Genomic DNA, 21,970 nt, shown 5'->3' on the forward strand with positions numbered 1-21,970 from the left:
CCTGGGCAATAGGTACGTGTCAGTTCTGTTGACGGCATTGACTCCTCAGTACACCACACAGAACCTCCAATCATTGGTAACTGCCTGGGAACTTGCCTTGGGGACAAGGACCACGGGACTGGACCAGGGACTGGTTGAGGGTTCAATAATACCCAGATCCACCATCTTGGTGACCTCAGCCTGGATGTGGTTCTTAACTTTATTTGACATACGGTAGCACCGGCTTTTGACAGGCACACTGTCACCAGTGTCAATTTCATGCCTACATCACAGTGTAAGGCCTGGTGTCATTGAAAACAGAGAGGCATACTGCTGGAGGCCCTCTGCTGCTCTGTCGTCAGATCGGGAGAGAGATGTACTCCCTCCACTGAGCCATCCTGAGGGTTGCTATGCAGCAAATCGAGAAGGGGCTCACTCTCATCCTCTTCTTGCTCTGAAGCTAGCAAGAGACATGAGACTTCTGCTCGCCTGTTGAAAGGCTTGAGCCTGTTAACATGCAATACCTGAGGGGCTACCCCAGGGACTCCCATGTCAACCAGATAATTGACTTTGCGCTTCTTGGAGATGATCCTGAAGGGTCCAGTCCACTTGTCTGCCAAAGCTCTAGGCTTGGTAGGCTCCATCACAAGGATTTCCTGTCCCGGAGTCCAATCCACTTACAAGGCTTTAAGGTCATGCCACTACTTATTCAATTCCTGGCTGGCCTTGAGATTCGCTGTTGCCTGACCCATCATCTGTGTCATCCTCCGTCTGAGGCCTAACACATAGTCCCCCACTTGCTTGGCGGGACCTGGAGGGGTGGCCTCCAAACCTTCTCTGATCAAGGCAAGGGGCCCCCCTCACGGGATGTCCAAAGAGTAACTCAAAGGGGCTGAAACCAACACCCTCTTGAGGTACCTCTCTGTAAGCAAACAGCAGGCATGGCAGGAGGAGATCCTATTTCCTCCTTAGGGGCTCTTCCAAAGCACCTAGCATGCCCTTGAGAGTTTTATTAAATCTCTCAACCAGACCAATGGTCTGGGGATGGTAAGAGGTGGAGAACCTATAGGTTACCCCGCACTCTTTCCACATGGTTTTCATGTAACTAGACATGAACTTGGATCCTCGGCCAGAGACAACCTCCTTAGGGAATCCAACATGGGTGAAAATGCCCAGGAGAGTCCTGGCAGCCACCTTGGCAGTAACCGTCAGAAGAGCTATAGCCTCAGGGCACCTGGTGGCATGATCAACCAAGACCAGGATGAACCGATGCCCACCTGAGGTGGGCAGGTCAAGGAGACTGACAAAGTCTATGCCCACCCTCTCAAATGGTGTGCCAACCACTGGCAATGGCTGCAGTGGGGCAATGACACTGCCTCCAGTCTTGCCAGACAACTGACAAGTTGGGCAGGTCCTGCAGTGCGACTCCGCTTCTTCTCCTATCCGGGGCCAGTGGTAATGGGCAGAGAGCCTCTGCTTAGTCTTCTTGGTACCAAGATGACCAGCTAAGGGCACGTCATGTGCCAACTGCAGCAGGAAGGGCCTGTAAACCTGGGGTACCACCAACCTCTTGAGGGCACCAGGTTCAGGCTTAGTGGGCTCACTAACAAGGAGCTCACCCTCCCAATACATCTGGAATGTCCTAGGCACTTCTCCTGTGCCTGGGACAGGGTCTGTTTCCTCAGACCCTCGAGAGAACGGCACTCTCTCTGTCCCTTACAGAAGTCCGCCCGTGAGGGCCCCCCTTCAGCTAGCAAGCATTAAAGGTCGGGTGGTCCTTCGGGTTGAGTACCTCTCCCACAGGAAAGTCTTCTGGCTCGTCTCCCACTGGAGCCTGGATCCCAATGGGTGCTGTCGGAACAGCAGGAAGGAAGAGCTGCACTGCCAGGAGTCCCACATGAACTCCTGTGCGGAAAACACAACAGAACACAGGATAAAAAGCAGTAAAGGACAAGGATACGGAGGCCATGTCCCTCCGATGCATTTCCAGCATCACAGAGGGCAGCCCTCGATGGGACCAGTGACAATGGCCTTGTGAGAACGGGGTATTCACAACTTTCATCTCTGTCCCCAGTATCCTTCCAACCCACTCAGTTTCCTGTGGCCCCTCACACCTGTATCTATTACTGTAGAGTAGAGGATTCCATGCACAAAGATCATTTTTGAATGAGGAAGGGGGAGGCTTAGCCACGAGGAGTGCATACCAGTACTGACAGGAAGAAGATCAGGCAAGAAGGCATAAGCCCACTGCGGAACCGACATACACAGTACAGTCTGCTAAAACCCACACCGGTCATAAAAAGGGAAGAAATACTGTGTACATTGTCAAGCCTGCCCTCGAGGAGCGAGGAGCCAGACGCTGCTTTCATGGCGAGAGACCGAGGGAAAGATAGCAAGACGCTGCCAGGAATGGACAGATGTCTCCAGCAGTTCCGAGGAGAAGCAACTTGTCTGGAAACGTGGAGAGGAAACCTGACCGGTGAAAGCAACATCAGAGAAAAAAGCACAGCCGAGGACGCTAGTGAGAGCCTGTCACTGCAAAGCCGCCGAGAGCAGATCACTGAACGCCAAAGCAGCACAGAAGCCACACTCCATTCCCAGGATGGACCAGAGACCGCAACAGCATTTCGCCATGGTAACAAAAGGGTCGGGCCGTCTGGTGGGACGTGAAGGCTACCCATAAGATAGAAAAGAACATTGCAATACGCAATGGTCAAGAAAAAAGGGATATACAACCAAGTGAGGAAACAAAAAACAACTTTACAAAGTATCCTAAATTGAACAGTACCTGGCAGGAGAGTACACCAGGTCTGTTCAATGGGACATTGAGAAAAGCAGGGGTAGTGAACCCACAAACGAATAACAAACAACTTGTAGAAATAAGAAGTGTTGTAAAGTAGCCTATGTGGGACAGTACCTGGCAGGAGAGTACACCAAGTATGTTGAATTGGATATTGGGTGAAAAATGGAGAGAACTCCAAACATAACACAGCAGGGTCTGGGACCCATGTGAGGGCAGGTGTCCTCTACAGAAGTGGAATCCTGCGGTCAAGGACCCATACAAGATCGAAGGAACACACAGGCAAGGTCTTGGGGCCCAGAACAAATTGTGTACACCCTGAGGCAACCCAGGAGAACCTGGGGCTCAAATAAGAAAGAAAGAAAGAGAAGTCCAATAAGTTGTATCAAGGGGTCAAGTACCCACTAACAAAGGAAGAGACATTTTTTGGAACTCCAAGATATTTATTCAAGTCTGGCAGATAGTGCACCAGACTTAACACAACAATCTTTGAGCTGGAGAAAGAAGAATACTAAGGGACTTACCTCCTTGAAACTTGGAAAATACGTTTTATTGATCAAAAGGGTCTAGAGTGAAGTCTGGCAGGATAATGAACCAAACTTCATACTCCATTTATGTATGGAGGAGAAGAATAAGAAGCAGAGACTGCCCCTTGAAACTTGGGAACTTTGTTTATACTCACTGTGTTTACTCATTAAGAATGGAAAGTTGTATGTCTACATCCAGAAAGTGAGAATCTCCCTCTGGATCAAGAAGACACCCAGTTTTTCCTTAGTTAGTTGGCATAAGGGACAGAAATATGTTTGGACACAGGATGGTGGTCATCTTGCTTTTCACCACATCCTGAGTCCTTAATGTTTTGTTTGAGCCATGGCAATCCCTCATAGAACTGGGCAAGGTAGATTTTTCCTTTTTGTTTTATAATAAAAGTCTTTGCCAACAAGCAAGCCACCACTGTGTCAGACTCGTACTTCTGCTCCCTTACATTGGTGTGTCACGATGTGAAATTCCCACTGAAGATTTGTCATGGTATGGATGCAGACCATGATGTGTGATGATGTTCAAGTTTCCACAGAGATATGTGATGTTTATAATATCCTCACAGTAATGATACATGATGTTTCTACATCACGGCAGGGATGGTTTTTAATGATATTGGAGTCTACGCAAGGATTTAGTGTGATGATACAGATTGACCTAAAGAATGCAATGGGCCCGATTCATGAATATTTGTCCAGCTCAAAGTGAATTTGCACTGCGGAAAAGTGACTTTGCACTTCCAACACAACCCCTGATTCATGGAACTGTGCAAAAATGACTAAGCGCTGACTTTGCCCAGCAAAAATACACTTTGCACAGTTGCATGAATCAGGGTTTGTGTCGGCAGTGCAAAGTCACTTTTCAGAAGTGCACATTCACTTTGAACCAGGCAAATATTCCATGAATCGGGCCCTTCATTATTATACTGCAATCCTTACAGGGTCTAAAATAATATTAAAGTTGGCACAAGATTGATGTTCTTTTGTGTTAACCATACCAAATGGATATTTTGTTATGATGTTTGGATCCCCAACAGAGGTAGTATTTCATTATATTGAAGTTCCCAAACGAACGATATCTCAAAAGGGATGTTGCTTGGTGATAGTAAAAGCATTAGTGGTTTCCAGTCACCTGGCCACGAGGGTCTCCTCCCCAGCAGGGAGAGCTTTCTAGTTCCTGGCATGCACAGTGGAGATGTGCTCAAAGGCGCCTCCATCTCTGCTGCAAAAGAAATAATGATTTCCTTTGTGGCTCGGGGCAGAGGAGCTCTGGGGCCAGGCAAATGGAAACCAGTGATGCTTTTACTGTCATCGCATCCATGGGGCCTTCATCTCCTGCTGCAAAACAAATAGTTATGGATTTCCTTTGCAGTGCGAGCTGGAGGAGCGAGGGTGCCTCCATCTCGCACCACAAAATAAATAGTTTCTTTCTGAAGTCCTAGATGCATGCACTTGAACATCAGAAAGAAGGGATTTCTTTCTGAAGTCCTGCTCTCCCCCCCAGAACATGATGTGGCAAGGTCCCTCCCCCACAATTTAGGAACTGCCGGGTCCCCCACTATGGCAATGACACCACAGGTTAATAGGATTACATGTTAGGGGGCAAAGTAGTTCTGTGTTATGTGAAGGCATCATGAATTAAGAAACAGATAACAGATTCACTTTTCTAAAATTAATGTTTTGGGAGTAAGCTGCAGTGTAAGCTTCAGTTCTTGGCGTTGCATTCTGTGATGGTGTGCCCACTGGAGCAGTCTCCCTTCTGTGTTCATTGGAAGAGGGTTTTGTTTTTTTTACAAATACTAACCCCTAGCGCGTAGCCAGCGGAGTAAGCTGCAGTTTGTGGCTTAGTGGCTCAACACTGGGTCAAGTAACTGTGAGTTAGGGGGAGCAGCCTTGTTGTACTGGAAGTTGCTAATGTTATGCGCCATAAGTCGCCTGCTGCTTTCTTTGATCTCCTTGGTTTCACCCTTTGGATATGAACATTTATGATCTGCGGTCACGTTTGAGCCCCCGTGAGAGGATTCTACTCGTGAGAGGATTCTACCTTCCAAAAAGGCCCTGGTTGTGACACAGCAATTGAAGCAGTTGTCTGTTTCCCCAGTGACAGCAGTGAGTGATTCACGCTCCATGCGGAACAACATGAGCGCGAGATCTTTGAGGTCAAAGAGGTCTTTGCTCCTGTTAGAGGATGCCACAATAGTAAACAGCTTTGACCCGGTAATTAAATCTCTGGCGTGGAGAGATTTGATGTTGGTGAGATCTCCAGGGTAAGGGTTTTTGTGACACCGTTTCTCTAGGGATCTGATTGAGAATTTGTTGGAGGTGAGCTCAGGGGTGTAACAAGGGACAGATGGTTTGGTCTTAGCGTGGTTGATTTTTAAGGGGGCATGAGTGTCCAACAGCTTCATAGCAGAATTGTTGAATAATTCTAGGATGGCTGAGGTATTCCCTGTGGTGGGGAAGTCTGCAGTTTCCTTCTAGCTTATTTTACCGGGAAGGTTTTAGAATGGGTGGTGCTAGGTGACTGAGCATTTAGCCTGAACTTTGTGGGCCATAGTCGAATGAGTGATCAATTGTGGGATGTCAGCATTGTCAGATCAGTGAGATAGGGTCTGTGCAGGTTATGACAGTGGATGATGTAAAGACCAAGGGTGTCATTACGAGGTTGGAGGTAAGTAACTGTCTTTACCGGCATGGAGCAAATATTGTGTCCATGTAGGTAAGAGCCACTAATAGAGGGCTATTACGACTTTGCAGGCACGAGCTATGCACCATGCCGGTAAAGACATTACTGGCATGCCGCTAAAGTCCCGAAAATGGACCTTAGCAGCATCATGTATAGTGCAGATTTCACTACCGGCATGAAGCAAGACGGCATCAGCGGTCACCACTAATAGCGGTGCTCGCTATCAGCGGTGAAGCGGAACCGGAAGTAGCGTCATTGCACAGGAACAGGAAAGAGCACGGCGGCCATCTTTAAAAACCCAATCCATTGCCATCCTCAGCAGCTAGGACCTGTAGTATACTGCTGTGTGGCAAAATCAATCCATAACAACACTATACCCAAAGCTGTGAAAAAGGGCGTCTCCCGCCAGCGCAAGGAGCACTTTAATGAAGATGAGCTAACCATGCTTGCGGAGATCCTGGCAGAGAATGCCGATGTGTTTGCCCAGAGCCTCAAGAGGGAGGCTGTCATCAGAAAGAAGCAGATCTGGGCACTAGTCGCAGAAAAAGTCAGCGCGGTTGGCAACACCCCCCGCACAACTAAGGACTGCAGGAAGAGGTGGAATGACTTGTGCCTGCGAGGCTGCAACATCACACGAACGTCGACTATGAACGCCACATTTTTCATACGATCAGACAAGAAATGGGAGAGTCCATAGACAATTTTGTAATGCGCCTTCGTATTAAATTGAAACACTGTGAATTCCACAAATACTCCAATGAAGAAGTGCTCAGATCGCAAGTGATTGCAGGATGCCTCTCACAACCATTTCGCAAACAACTTCTACAAAAACAGAGATCCCTGGAGGAAATCCTAGCACTGGCCCGCATGGAAGCTGCAGTTGACTCACAACTAGACAATCTAGGAAAAGTGTCCCTACAACAACACGCCGAAAACTCCAAAACAGTCAACAAACTCTACTGGAACCCCAGTCAAGGAGGTAAATGCCTCGAGGCCACATGCTACAAATGCGGGTACGAATACCGCCATGCCGGGGAATGCCCGGCCATAGGACAGCAATGCGCTGCATGTGGGGGCATGGATCATTACAGGGCCATGTGCAAGAACGCACCGTTACACACGCCAGGAAAACCGCATACTCAAGATAGGCGCAGATACATCTGCCAGAATTGACCCAGGTCCCGAGGGGAAAGCGACCAAAAACCCATGAGGAGAGAAGACGGCGATCGAAAAAACCGCTACACTCGGGAAGACAGACGCTCTTCCGAAGACACGAGACGCTCATACAAAAGGCGTTTCGTAAGATACATCGAGACACGGTCCCCCACCAGCAGTGGCTCCCACGTATCATTGGCCTTGCGGCCTGTGTGCCTGCGAATCCCCTGGCAGGGGTTCAACAGGGTGTATAAGTGGGAATCATAACATCGAATTTCTTTTGCGAATCCTACCACATTTTATTGAAAATAAATGCAGGGGGAGACCCTCCCGACCCCCACAGCCCGCCTACATCCCTCCCACCTTAATTAATACCCCAACCGAACCCCCATCTATATTTTCGATGAAATGTGTTAGAATTCACTCAAAAAAAGGTGTTATGTGGGTCGCAGTAATGGGATCGGATGTTTTGGCAGGATACCGATGTGCAGAGTCCTATGCTAGTTAATGTCCTGGGTTGAAGATTCTCTGATCGGTTTGACATGGAGTCTTCAGGGTCATGGCAGCAAAGAGGCACGTGAGTCCAGCGTTGCAGGCATTGTCAGGAACTTCAGAGAGACAAGGCCTTTTAACAGGGCTGAGATTCAGCTGTCCCCAACGTTTGAGGGGAAAGAAGTCCCGTTGGGTGTTCTGGTTGTTCTGGAGCAGTACAGCTTCCCTGTTGGATTCTTTGAGCATCAAAGGATGCTGGTACATAGTTTCTGCCCTTCCTCGAGCAGTAGGACTTTCAGATTGCAGGTTCATAGATCCAGATGTTGACAAGGTGAGTGGGCAAGAGGGTCTGATTTAATCCCCCTCAGGAGGCAGAGTTAACACATTTCCAATCACACACCAAGCATCACTTAAAGAGAGTGGTGGTTAGCCAATTGCCAACCATCCCTCCAAGCACACACATGGATTTGGAAGGGTCAGACACCCAAAGGGGTAAAGCCACACAATCCCAGACAGGAATCTACATAGGTCAGTGTTAAGGTGGCCCAAAAGTCCCAGGTAAACCCAGAGGAAACAGAGTCAATCCAAACCAGACTCAATGACAGAGTAGACAAGGTGCATGGCAAAACCGAACTTTATTCATATCGAAAAAAAAAGCTGCGACAGCATATAAGCATTCGAATCTTGTCACTATAGACATACTTATAAAAGACAGTAGCTTTAATACTACAAATGTGTCATCAAAGATGTCATAACATAATATCAGTTTACAAAACCTACAGGGAAAGGGGATAGGTTAGGGGCTTTGACTACATATAGATTCCATACAAGTTAAACAGTTAATTGGGTTACACATATCTGATGGCTCCACCTGGAACCATCCCTATATCGATAAAGGTTAAACTACATCATCTTCATGGCAAGGGGTTGGTTGGCATATTACTTTATGAGCAGCATGTCTCTAAGGATTTCTATAGGTTGGCAAATTACTTACCAACATTGAACACTAAGCCTCTCATTCTGCACCTTTGTTGCATATGAAGGGCATACTTATGCCTTCTGTATAAGGTTGGAAGCAATGGAAAAAACAAAAGGTAATTGCCTGTTTTTACTGCCCCTAATTATGAAGCCAGTGGTCTTTACAGCATGCAATATTCTTATGAATACAGCATGCAGTAAATACTGTCTTCTTTGAAGGTCAAAGATTCCATGAAAAACCCTCCAATGTTTACTTCCATTGGAAAGTTGCAGGAAAGAATTGTATGCCAATCCCGGACACCCCAAGAGTTTGAAAATTTTGATGGTTGGTATTGAACTCAGATATGAAAGAAACATGTGTATTCTAAAGTCTAAACAATTGCAGACTGGTTAACCAGAAATCCTTAGCTTAAATCTTAAACTTGATGTTTTGCCAGTATCAGCTTTGGGTCTGTATCCCCACTTTCATTTTGCTTTCTTTTGGTGAAAAATGTGGCCTTATCTTTACAAAGTTCATAGGTGCAAGCTAGCTTGGCATGTGTCGGTCTGACCCACAAGTAAAGGTTCCCCTTCAGGCCACGAGTCACGCTCAATGATTGATGCAAGGCAATGTTATTGTCCAGCACTCTTGGAGTGGCCAACAGAGAACTCTGAAGATTTCCCAGTGGGTCTGAACCACAGGGGCATCTTTTGTGTGGGTATCCTAGTTATGCGCTCCTCGGATAGCTCAGAGGCAAAAGGCTCGCCTTGGCAGCAAGACAACACAGTGCAACACAGGTTCGATTCCCGGGTCCGCGCTTAGAAACCTCTGGGTATTTAGCGCATTATATATAACCTATCATATCATATCTTTTTCTCGCTCGTCACAAACCCCTTTCTTTCCATCTCTCATCATTCCCCACATACCTTGTAAGCAAAGAATTTGTTATAAATCTTCCAGTTTGTTTTTCCTGAATCTTAACAAAAATGTTTGACCTTATATAGAGACGCATGTACTTTAAAATGCATCATTTGGACGCATTTTTGAATACTTTCTTGGACAGAGTACCATCCAGCTATGCTTAGTGGGGTTTGGCTTTCTTGCACAGTGTAATCTGGTGCCACTTTAAAAAACATCTCCTGGGCCACATTTTGTTTGCAGTCCATCCTTGTTGTCCTGTCTGAAGATCTTACTTTGGCCGTTTAAAAAAAAAATATTAAGAGAGCTAACAGCAGCCAATGAGTTTGTGAACCACACAGGGCATAGCGTATACCTAGCTATATAAAGTCCAAGAGTACTGTGCAATGAGAGAATGGGGCACATAGCTTAGAGGAAGATGGTTGTGCTATGGAGCAGGGTGTCATGGTCATCATCAATAACCTGTTGTCACTGGGCAGTCTTGGAAGAACAGGGTCTTTCATGTATTTGTTTCTGAAGTATAGGAAGGTGGGGAGCCTGCGTAAAGTATTTCAGTTTGTTGTTATAGAATGTGGGTGTATAGAATGAGTATGTTGATGTTTTAAGTGTATACGTTGTTGTCTTGACTCCTGGGGCTACATTGGGCTCAAAAGATTGCGAAATTCTCTGGTAGGAAAGATGGTATGTTGGTGCATAAGTCATCTCCATTTCCTGTACAAGGAGACGATCTAGTGATCCCACCAAGATGTAAACTACCAAATAGCTCGAGATACATTTAAATACCTGGCCATCCATGTATGCAGAGACCAGCAGAACTAGTAACCTCCTGCTTTTCTTGGGATGCTAAACACTGGAAATTGTTATCGATATCACTGTTAGGGAGAGCTACGCTTTATAAGATGCTGATGATACCTAGATGTGTGTATATCCTGCAAAATACCCTCATCGCTAGCCCTAAAATTGAATTTGATATAGATGACGCTATCCTGAGAGACTTGCTCTTACAAGATTCCTAACCTCGAATTGCCCTACTCACTTTACAAAGCTCTCTCTCGGAAAGGGGAATTGCATTACCCAATATTAGCACAACTAGCGATGTCCAATGAGTGAGATGGTATATGGGGTGACATGGAGACCCCCAATCACCCCATAAACTGATGGAATGTGCAGGGATTAGCAATCTCATGCCATTGTAATTCCTAAATGGGAGAAAGGGGTTGTACACAAGTCCTACAGCCACGTAAGAGGTCATTAAGACTAGGAGAATGGTCATGAGATGTATGGGCTGGGCAAGAAAAATCACGCTTTCTCAACCATTATGGCAGAATTCAGAGATTATAGAGAGGAGTACCCTCTTATTGTTTATTCATAAACATATCCTCATTTTAGGGGATATTGTGGAAGGGGGAGCGTTCTCATCTTTCTGGAGTTGAAAACTAAATATGATCTGCCAATGTCTGAACACTATCATTATATATAATTTACTCCCGCTCTACACTGCCACATTGGTTTACTCCAAGGAAGGGTTCCTTGGTCTAGGCGCAGTTGTCGGACCATGCGGTCCACCCATCACAGGTCATGCAAATGATAACCGTTGGCACTTTAGAACAGTCCATTCTTCCTGATAGGACTCCCTTGACAACACAGGTTTCCTCTCTGCATCTGTGCTATAAATCCACTTATATTTCTGGTTCACTTATCTGGCTTCTTACCTCTCTCAACAACATGTGACTATCATACACTGTCCTTCATGATATCTCTTCTGGTTACCACCTTGCTTTCACACCATCCAATAGTTTTATCTTTTCACTCTTTTCACTTTGCTTGCAATTTCTTTTTCTTTCAATTTTGCTTGTTTGCAAATGTACTTTAATTTCAGTTTCATACTTTCAATATTCTCATATCCTTCTCCTTAGTTCAGCAATCAAAACTTATTCAGAGCTTTTCAACTTGCTCGTTATTCAATAGTTCATATTTGGTCATTCAACCCATTTAGCAGTATTCAAAACATATTACTTGTTTGGCAATTCGCTAAGTATTCAATAATCAACTTTTTGGTCTCCAGACCCCTTTTCCATATGTTCTTGCTTGTTCAACATTCGATGCAACCCACACCATGCCCCTGGAGCACCCCGGCCTGAGTGAACCTTCCCAGTCACTCACTGGTGTGTGGCCGCTCCTCTGTGTGCACTGGTTTCGCTCTTGGGTTCTTACTCGCTCCTCTCTCGTTCCCCAGGAGCTCCGGCGAGCAGCGCTCACCCGCTCCAGCTCTTCCTGCAGCAGTTGACGGTGTCTTCATGTTCCCCACTCCCAACGGGGAACACAAGGAAACAGGCTTTGTGCTGCTCCAGACCCTCTTGCAGCCCGCAATGGCCTCAGCGTCTTCCAAGCTTCATGGTTGTCTGCGTCCTTTTCATCGGCCCATATTCGGCCCGCTCAACCTTGGATGTCTGTGCTCTCCGGCCCAAATGGTTCTCTTCTCTGCTTGTTCTCACTGTTCTTATACAACACATTTAACAGGTTGCATGTGTGAACACTTAGTTTCACTTGCCTGGCCATAGTTATTGGGCCATGCCTGACCCTCACAGCAGTCATCTGGCCTCCTCCTGGTCTCAGTACCAGAGTGGTGAAATGACCTGTTAGTGTTTACTCTTAGTCCCCTCTTCCTCGTCCCAGTACTAGAATGGTTTTGGATGCAAATGACAGAGATAAGTTTAAAGGCTGCGAGGGAAAAGAGAACCTTGGCCTACCATCAACATAGAATCCTGTTCTTCCCGGACTTGCCACCAATGACAGAAAAAAGGATACTGAACTCTATAAAGAAAGCTTTCCTAGCACAAGGATTCAAGGCAGGATTGCTCAATCCGGCAAAACTCCAAGTTAAGTGGAAGGAAAAGGAATACATCTTCTGGAATGCCGAGAAGGCTGAGGACCTACTAAAGTCTATCCCTGTAAAGACTGCTACTCAGGCGAAAAAGGGTTGATAGTCCATGGAGTACCTGAGGGTGAAGGTTGACCTTGTGACTACCTTGAGAGAGTTCATGACCTCTCTGATACTTGGGCTCCCATGCCATGTAGTAATCTCCTGATTATGTCAAATTCTACATCTAGAATATATGCTATTGACAGGATGTGAAGCTAAGCTATGTGGGAGTTGTAACCAGGCCTGATACTTATTTTGGTTCCTTATTGTCCATCTTACTTGATAGAACAAGATGGGAGAGGTTGGCGGCCTACTGTAATGGTGTTCTGCTGCTGATATCAATATATATTCATGGCACAGAGTATTTTGTGCATCTGTTTTAAGATATTTATAGGGCCTTTGGTGTGGGAGTAGATGAGGGATTGCCCACTGAGGATGACCGACGACTCAGGAGTGGGTTAGGTTTCATCTTGTCTGGCTAGTGAGTTGTGCTATGGAAATGGTACTGGATGTTTCTCAGTAAATGAGACCAAATATATTTCTTTTAATTCTGATACAGCCTGTACTCCATTGGAACAATATGAATGTGTTCCTTTCTTTGCTCTACTTTACAGAATGTTTTCCCAATTCTCATGTTTTAGGTGTTGGCTCATCAGCCATACCTACTATAGCAAACAACAAATACTTTGAGTGTGAATAGGGGAGGATGCTGTTCACGGGTGGCAAAATAAATGACATTGGTTTCACCCTGCCCTCACCCTCTCCACACACAAGCTGTTCACACATTCATGGCCCTCATCACAACAAGACATGATCAGCATGCAACATTTAACTTTTGATGTCATTCAAATGCATCTTATTGGCTTATGGTTTCTTATCTGAATTTCAGTGCAGAATAAAGTGTGTTGTGACAAATTAATAAGATGCATAAGTAGTACAAGTTCACTTTGCTCGGTCAATAACAACTTTGAGAAATAATGCATCTACCAGCATAGATCTTTAATGTATTGCCACTTCTGATTGTGTCTATCACCAGTGGGCTACAGGAGTCTTCATTGAAAACAAAGCATGCATATGGAGATAGAATGTAAGCTGTTCTTCTGGGTTTATTAGGCAACATTACCTGGAATATGTGGAATGACGTTTCATTACAGGTTTTGTTTTATTAAAGTCATTTAGCTTTGTTTTGTTGCATATGTTGAATAAAAAGCAGGTAGAAGAAATGTTGTATCCGCAGAAATGCATTTTCATACATACAATACAATAGCCTCAAAAGCCTAATGCCACAACTGTATTTAATACACCCTTACGTGGGGACACCCAAGTTAGCCCCCTTGCACTAATATAAAGTCCAGCTAAATGAAGATGTTTTGAACTGGTTCCAGTCACTCACAAATGGTTGTTTCTACAGCTTTCAAATTGCTGCTATGAATGTCACCGGGAGGATATTTTAGAAGCTACATTAATTTTAAATCTGCCAAAAATCCCACTGGGGTACTATGGGCTCCATAACTGGGGAATTACACTACCCTACCACCACATGCAATCCCATGGGAAACACAGGGGACCAAGTGGCAGTAACAGTAACGGTAAAAAGATCATGGTGGTAATTACGCAGATTTCCTTCCATCCTCAAACCTCTTTTCCTGGCTACACACCGCCCCTTTTAGTCACTCCACATTACCCTTTCTCCCTCGCCACATCTCCTTTCCCTGCCCCTCATCACCCCTCTTTCAGTCATTCCACGCAGATCCAATGTTCAAAGCATATATCAAAGCCAAAGCAGTTGGCTTTGCCAATGCTTGTTTTTAGTTTGATTTGGACGTACTTTGCTCTTCTTTCTACTCTTGTTGCCACTGCCACATAAAGTTAAGAAAACAACCTGCTTGAGACCTTCTGTGTCTGACAGATGCACTAATGCTAATAACACCACCTGACCAGAATGCAGCAATTTACAAACTGCTGTTCTGTACACACAGAACACAATTGTAAGACATGTTTTCAAGTGTAACTGCTCCAGCATTTTAGCTTTCTGTTTCACAGGCAGTGTAACTTACACTCAGCGCGTGCTGATCAGGAATATTATTTTAAGTAAAACCTTTAAATAATGAACAAGTAAATAAAAAAAAGGTTTCTTATGCTCATTTGAGTATTGCAGCCCTATTGACTACTTGCAGGCCCTCATCACAGAGAGTATCTGTCCTGCAGCTCAGTCCCACATGTGCAATTCAAGAGCACAACACAGAACTTGCCCATTGACAGTAAAAAAAAAAAAAAAACTGTCTTTGAATTCACTTTTTTCTGCCTGCAAACAGAGCCAATAATCGGCAATACTCCTACAAAACAAGTACACATATAATAAAACCAGCTCCAAGTTACGTTTTCATTTGTGAGAACTAGAGGGAAAGTTTAAATGTCAAGCTCCCTGTGATTTGAGTGGTTTTGGGGTTACAATAGGTGAATCCTGTAGCCGTGTAAAGTGCAAGGCCGAGTCATTCAGGCAGGGCCTTTGTCATTGAGAATCACTAATTGGCTGCATTGACACCTCGCCCTCTTTCCAGATGCATTACAATGCGCGTTCCACAGGAATGTGGAAGAGGCTGCCCAGCACACCAACAGAGGACTGGGGGAGGGGGCTGCTTTGCAGGAAGATTCCTGGCTCTTCATTTCAGTTTGAGTGAAAAAAAGCAGTTTAATTTTAAAAAGTGAATGCCCGCCATATGTTATACTCTCCTCTCTTACACATACAATTAAAAACGAACAATATGTGTGTGTATTTTCTTATACAAGCAAACTTTTAAACATTTGCATTTTATTTTTTAGAGTCTTCAAAAGTCGTTACAATTATTAAGTATTTGCTTCCTGACAAATGCTACTGCTGCCCCATAAGTGCAGGCATGGCAAATTAAAATATACATTTCACAAAGTGCTAGCACCTTCACAAAAAAGGAAATCTAATTTGTTAAAACGGGTTAGTGCTGTTTATTTTCAGTTTTGCAGGCCTATTATGTGGATGAAGGAGTAATGTCCTTGCAGCTGAATATGGCAAGCCCCTTGATTTCAAGCAACTCTAGATAATACAAGGGAATTAAGAGACACAGTGGAACTATCAACTGTGCGTTTGCTACAGAGGTAAAGCACTACTGATCAAGTAGGACACACTGGGCCTCATTGCGAGTTGGGTGGTATCCCGGTGGTATTACCGCCGGGATACCGTCGGGGCTAATAGTGTTATCGCAACCCCCACCCCGGTGTTATTAGCGGCACTGGATCATAGGTTTGGCAGAACAGTAATTCCCCATTGGGCCTATTCAGTAAATTTCAGCGCAACTACCGTCGGCGGTATTACCACGCTGTAATTGCGTTGAAAATAAGCACATTTACGGCGCATTTACCCCCAGATGCAGGCAAACGTGTGATTTGCCAGACCCTTAAATGTGACTGTAATAGCGTTACTGCCACATTTAAGGGTTACGCGATGTGTACAGTTGGACCAAATTCATCGTCGGGCTCAGCTGCATATTATGGGACGTTGTAACTTTACCTCCAAAAAGCAAAACATATGCAGCGGGCCCATGATAAATCTGATAAATCCCCTTGGAGTCCTATGGACTCCTACAATGCAGATTAAAACTCCCTTCCTCCACTGCTTTGGTTGAGGCTGGGGGGTGACAGTTGAGGGATAGGCATCCCATGAGCGAACCGCTGGGACGGTGGTAGCACAGATGCATGCAGACTCCCGAGTGCTGAATGCCCCACTCCATCAGCAGATCCGTTGCACACACGACATTGAGGTCACTGGCCTGTGAGGTAGCCCCATTTGGAGAAAAATGTATTTTTCTTTTTGATTTCACTTTGCATTCATAAAAAAATTATTTCTGTAACAGAAATGTCTTTATGAAGGCAGAGTGACTACAAAAAGAAACTTTCTTTTTGAAGTCCGAGGGATCCCTCCACCCCATGCAATGGAAGATCCTAGGCTGGAGGCCTCCATGTCATGGGTTGGGGAAGCCCTATGACTTCAAAAAGAAACAGTGGGCCTCATTATGAGTTTGCCGGTCTGTAAACAATGGAACCGGTAAGCTTGCCGGTTCCGTTGTTTCTGGACCGGCAAACTAAGAGTTCTACAAGCGGGTGCCTTTCAACCCACCAGGTCTGACCTGGCGGTCAGAACGCACCGGCGCGCACAACTCGACGGATGCACCGGCACCATTCATGAATTGTGCCGGTGCATCCGGCCTCCCCATTCAATTGAGTCCAATGAGACTCAAATGGGAATGGGGAGTAATATTTTCCTGCACCTAGGAATGGGCAATTACTGGGTTCGCCGGGGCTGTAATGCACTGGTAATTGCCCATTCCCGAGCACCGGAAAATTCCTGACTCCCGTGGCGGTATTTACCGGCACGGCTACCGCCAGGGTCATAATGACCCCCAGTATCTTTTTGAAGTCACTCTGCATTCATAAAGAAATAATTTCCGTTATGGTTCAGTCCTTAAAGGAAATAATTTCTTTCTGAAGTCAATGGGACTTCAAAAAGAAACAATTTCTATTTGAAGTAATAGGGCTCCCCTTAACCCCATGACGGGTGTGTGTGTGAGTGTATGGTGAAAGCGTGCACACTTAAATGTTTAGGTGGCTGCCTGTGTGAGTGGATGGTGAAAGGGTGCACACTTAAATGTATAGATGGCTGGGTGTGCATGTGTGTATATGGCGAATGGTGTGTGTGCTTGTGTTCTGGGGTGCAACAAAACCTACATTTCGGCAGGGCTAACCCTTCAAATGTTGGGAGAGGCGCTAAGTTCACGGGCGGTGGGGGAGGGCCGTATTTATTTGTGTGGGGGAATCCAATTTCTTTACGCATTTTAATGGGACTATTCTAGTGCAGCTTCAATGTTACAAGCAGTTAACTCTCTCCTTTAAGGTTTAAAGTTCCCACTTATGGACTGCTGCGAGAATTGAGTGCTCAAATGTTCCCTCTCTACCCTTCCAATCACTCCCCTGGCATAAAAGTACTAAACCCACATCACGATTTCAATTGGCTAAATAATTTGGCATTTGAATGCAGGTACTAACAGTGAAATGATTTATGTTATTAATTCCTAGGCTCTTGTTGACAGCAAAACCCAGGTGCCGTTTAACATCTTTGTCCTATTCTGTCCGGCAACTGCTCTGAAGGTCAGCCAGGTCGAGTCAACATAGCCCAACATTTCGGGGGGGAGGAGTGCTGAATCCCAGTCAACTCAATGGTGTTGCACCACTACTTGTGTTTAATGTCTTGATTATGTATTAGCAATATTCGTTACTCCTAGCCCTATTATTCCTCGTCCCACTATTTGTGTATGAGGCAGTGTGCCTCATACACAAGTGCTGGGATGTGGTAGAGGTACATGGAGGTAATGCCTCACTTAGCTACCTGTAATCTTCATTACTCCTAGTCCGACTCTTCCTCATCCCAGTACTTACCAATGAGTGAAGGAGCCTCCTATGTATGCCCTGGGACAAGGAAGAGGGACGTGGAGGTAATTCTGGGCCAAGCATCTGATTTTGGAGGTTGGGGAAGGGGTGGGAGGGAGAGGGAATGTTTGTGGGCGGGGCAGGATAGTGTGACAAATCATAATGGTTGTCCATGTCCAGTCTAAGCAGGCATGATATGTGGTATTAGTGGCTAGAGAGGCATTTTGGTTCTGCCAGTGTCCTAATTACTCAGTTTGGCATGACTTTTTTTGTAACTGGGCATTTCTGATAAAGCAGTCCTGCTAGGTGTAATTACCTGGCTAGACTGGCATTTGGGTGCTGCCAGATAAGTCGTTTCTCACTCAGGCATTGTATATTTGTCTGGGCACCTGTGATAAAATGAGAAGATACAAGGCATTAATAACGCGACTGTACACAAGTGTTTCTAGGCGCAACAAGACACGGGAGGGAAGATAGAGGGAGGACAAGACAAACTATCTTACTCGGCCTTGTGTCATTCAGATTGAGCAGGTGTGAGAACGAGAAGTGAAAGGGGAAAGGGAGGGGGGAAGTGCAAGGGAGAGTGGAGGGAAAAACAGGGCAGTGCAGCTCTGGGTAGTGCAAGGAGAACAAGGGACTGTAGGGTTACAGTTACAGCTCCTGCGTGCGTGTTAGGCCCAGAGGCAGTGCAGGGGTGACTGATCAAGACACAGTCTGGACATAGTGAGACCCTGACGGTAGCCCAGCAACAAGTCGGTACAGCAGACAGGTAGGTCAGGTAGGCCAGGAGGGGAGAGAGAGAGAGAAAGCAGAGGAGAAGATGAACGTTTTGAGCTGCTTCCGGATCTTCACGTGGTTCGGCTCAAGTTTGATTGGGGCAGGGAGGCTTTTCCAGAGGGAAGCACCTGCATTGGAGAGAGATATACCCCCACCCACTCTCTGCCTCAGGAAGTGTGTAACCCTGGATGTCCTGAGTTTTAGCAGAGTGGTGAGAGAACAGAGCCATACAGAGGGCCTAGGAGGGAACAGGAGCGGTAAAGACCGCAACAAGATTGACCAGTTACTTACAGATTTTAAAGAGTTTGGCCGTGTTGTTAGAGGCCACAGAGACGCAGGCTTGAATGTGTTTTCTCTTCTTGATGAGTGTGATTGCTTCAACTGGCATTTTGGTGCAACCAGTCTAGGCATGTCTAAATGTGGCCTGGCATGCTTTACTATAATGTTATTACACTAGTCTACATTGTGCAGCCAGTTGGACATGTTTTCATTGTGGTTTGGCATTGTTAATAGCAAAGCATTAATGTTCCTGTGCACTGTTGGTGAGTTGCATGTATTGGATTGGTGTTACCCTACAAAACCATTGCAAACACTCTGGCTTTTTAGACAGTTATTCTCAGAAAGTGTGCTGTATATTGCATTAAAACACATATTTTTATCTTTCTCCTAGTGTAGTATGTGGCATACCCCTTCAACAGCAGATTTGTGCGTATTGCGCAAGCGTGATAATCTAGGCAACCCAGAGTGTGACGCGACCCGTGATTTGTTGCTGAGTTGGGGGAGTGGGCCCTCAGCATGGCTCGAAGTTGGGCCCCCACATTTTGTGTTACGCCACTGATTGAGGTGGCACACATAGCATGCATGGCACAGCAGGCCTACATTCACGGCAAGTATGCAATGCCCCGCAGGGTTTGAGGAACCCCTGGGGATAATGAGTCCCTAAATCCGAACAGTGTTCTACCCAACTGCCCATGAACCTGGGCTTAACAACTCTGCACTGATTTATGACTCTAACCTGCTGCACCCAGAGTTGCTGCATCACCATTGGAGACTGGAAAACAAAGAAGCTACAACAATGTCCAAGCCAGCTCGCAAAACAAAAGACACCAAACATACAGGCCTTTATATACATGCCTTTATGATTGCCTCAAAACAAATGCAAATCCAAGACAGACACACTGGGGATGAAGACGCTATAGAGGAAACCTCATCCGCTGGAACCCCACTTACCTCTGACTTTCTGCTGCTGTCCTTAGAATCCTTGAAACAGGACATTAGAGAGACATTTCAACCCGAAATGGTGGTTCTACGGAAAGACATGCTGGAATCCATCGGAGAGCATAAGAGAGACCTAGATAGTCTAGTAGAGCGGGTGGACCAGAATGAGATAAGCATTGCCCAGCTCGAATCAGATCTGCCTGAAAGTGATTGAAAACTTTGCAGCCCTAAAAGAAACCAAAGCCCTACAACTGAAGTTATAGCCCATATAACTAACTAACCCCCAAGATTCCATTCCACAGCACCAGGTGCCCTTTCACCACCAACCCCAAAGTAACAAGTCCTGAAGAGTTCAAAGAGGACAGATATTGCATGTCTTTGAGCTATAATCATATGATTTGTATCGCAAGGTGCTGGGAGGTATACTTTATAGTTCAAAACGAGGGTGGAGACCTTAAGGCCTGCCAGGTGCACAGTACAATGATAAAGTAGCATTGTGTTAGGAGCATAGTTAATTCATTCTTTGACCTTCATCAGTGAGAAGAACATGATCTCCATGGCAGCCACGTGATGGAAGACGGACGGACTGGGCTGAAACCAATGACCTGGCATCCCTTAAGGGGCAGACGGATCTTGTATAGATGCACACCAACCAGCCGCGCAGGTTTTTACTGTATGTATTTCATCACTATGACAATGTGTCTCTTCTTAAGACTCTGCTTGTACCCTCTCTTGGCAGAACGTTCTTAGCAGCAGAGTTCTATGTGTTGCTCGGATCTGGGTGTGAGATTAAAACTTGTTATCCTTACAAAATCTATTTGGGCCTTCCTTCCCTAGTATTCTCTCTGGTGTGAGCGGTCAAGGACTTACCTTCACATGGTTACCGTAAAGTCAAATAGTTTGAAGAGTGACTAAGATCATGTGGTCATTTGTTTATCTGGCCTTACTTATTCATTTGCGCAAAAATAGAGGAGCGGAAACTAAATGTGAATTATATGCCTATTACTCAGATATTGTTACCATGGAGGTACATTTGCGAAGTATGAGTGGTGGTTTGGCAGATTAGACCCAATCATAGAGTGCATTGGACTACATTGTTATGTTATGTTATGTTATTTTGCATTTGTATAGTGCCTTATGTACCATTGTTATGATCTCAAGGCGCTGGTAGGTTGAACGCCCTCGGGAACCGCAGTTCGAGTCAGTTGAGATAGAGTCGTAAAGTGCATGGGCGCACCAGGTATGTGTGCAGCTGGTGTGGTTGTTGCATGATAGCTGCTTCTTAACGGTAGGTGTGGAGCAGAGGAGATCAATTGAATGTGTTCAGTATGGAGGGTGGACATTCAGACTGAGTTCTGGCTGCGTTAGGCCTGAGGAGACGCCTAAGCTAGCCGGTGGGTGCTAGCTATCTGTTTTATAAGGATGATGGGTAGTTTGATGGGTAATGTTAGTATGAGAACAGCTTTACCGAATGTGTCATAGTACTGCTGTGTTCTAATTGAATGCTGGTGTATAGGAGAGAGTAAGCATAGTACTGGGATATTGTGGTAATCAGTAAAGTGTATGCGACCAGGTACACTCAGTGAAAGTTGGGAATACCTAATAAATTCATTTCTACTACAGTGACACTATTAGTGCATACTTCGGAATTCAACTTTAACACAGTGACGCTATTGGGCACACTTTATCCGCTCGACGCACTTCATGCATTCCATCTGTTCCATGATCTCCCTCCGTTGTATGCACTCCAGCAGTTCTATCCGTAACATCTACTCCATCTGTTCTATCCGCTCCATCGGTTCTATCCACTCCATTTGTTCCATGCGCTCCATCTGCTCCATGCATTCGATCAGTTCCATGGACTCCATCCGTTCCATGGACTCATTTCTTCCATGTACTTTATCGAATGCAGTCATCTCTTCCATGATCTCCATCTGTTTCATGTACTCGGTCTGATTCATGTACTCCGTCTGTTCCATATACTCCATCTGTTCCATGCACTCAGTCTGTTTCATGTACTCTGTCTGATTCATGCATGGTCTGATTCATGCACTCCATCTGTTCCATA

The sequence above is a fragment of the Ambystoma mexicanum genome, chromosome 2q, assembly GCF_040938575.1.
Source record: "Ambystoma mexicanum isolate Mex_15411 chromosome 2q, UKY_AmexF1_1, whole genome shotgun sequence".
Classification (NCBI taxonomy): Eukaryota; Metazoa; Chordata; class Amphibia; order Caudata; family Ambystomatidae; genus Ambystoma; species Ambystoma mexicanum.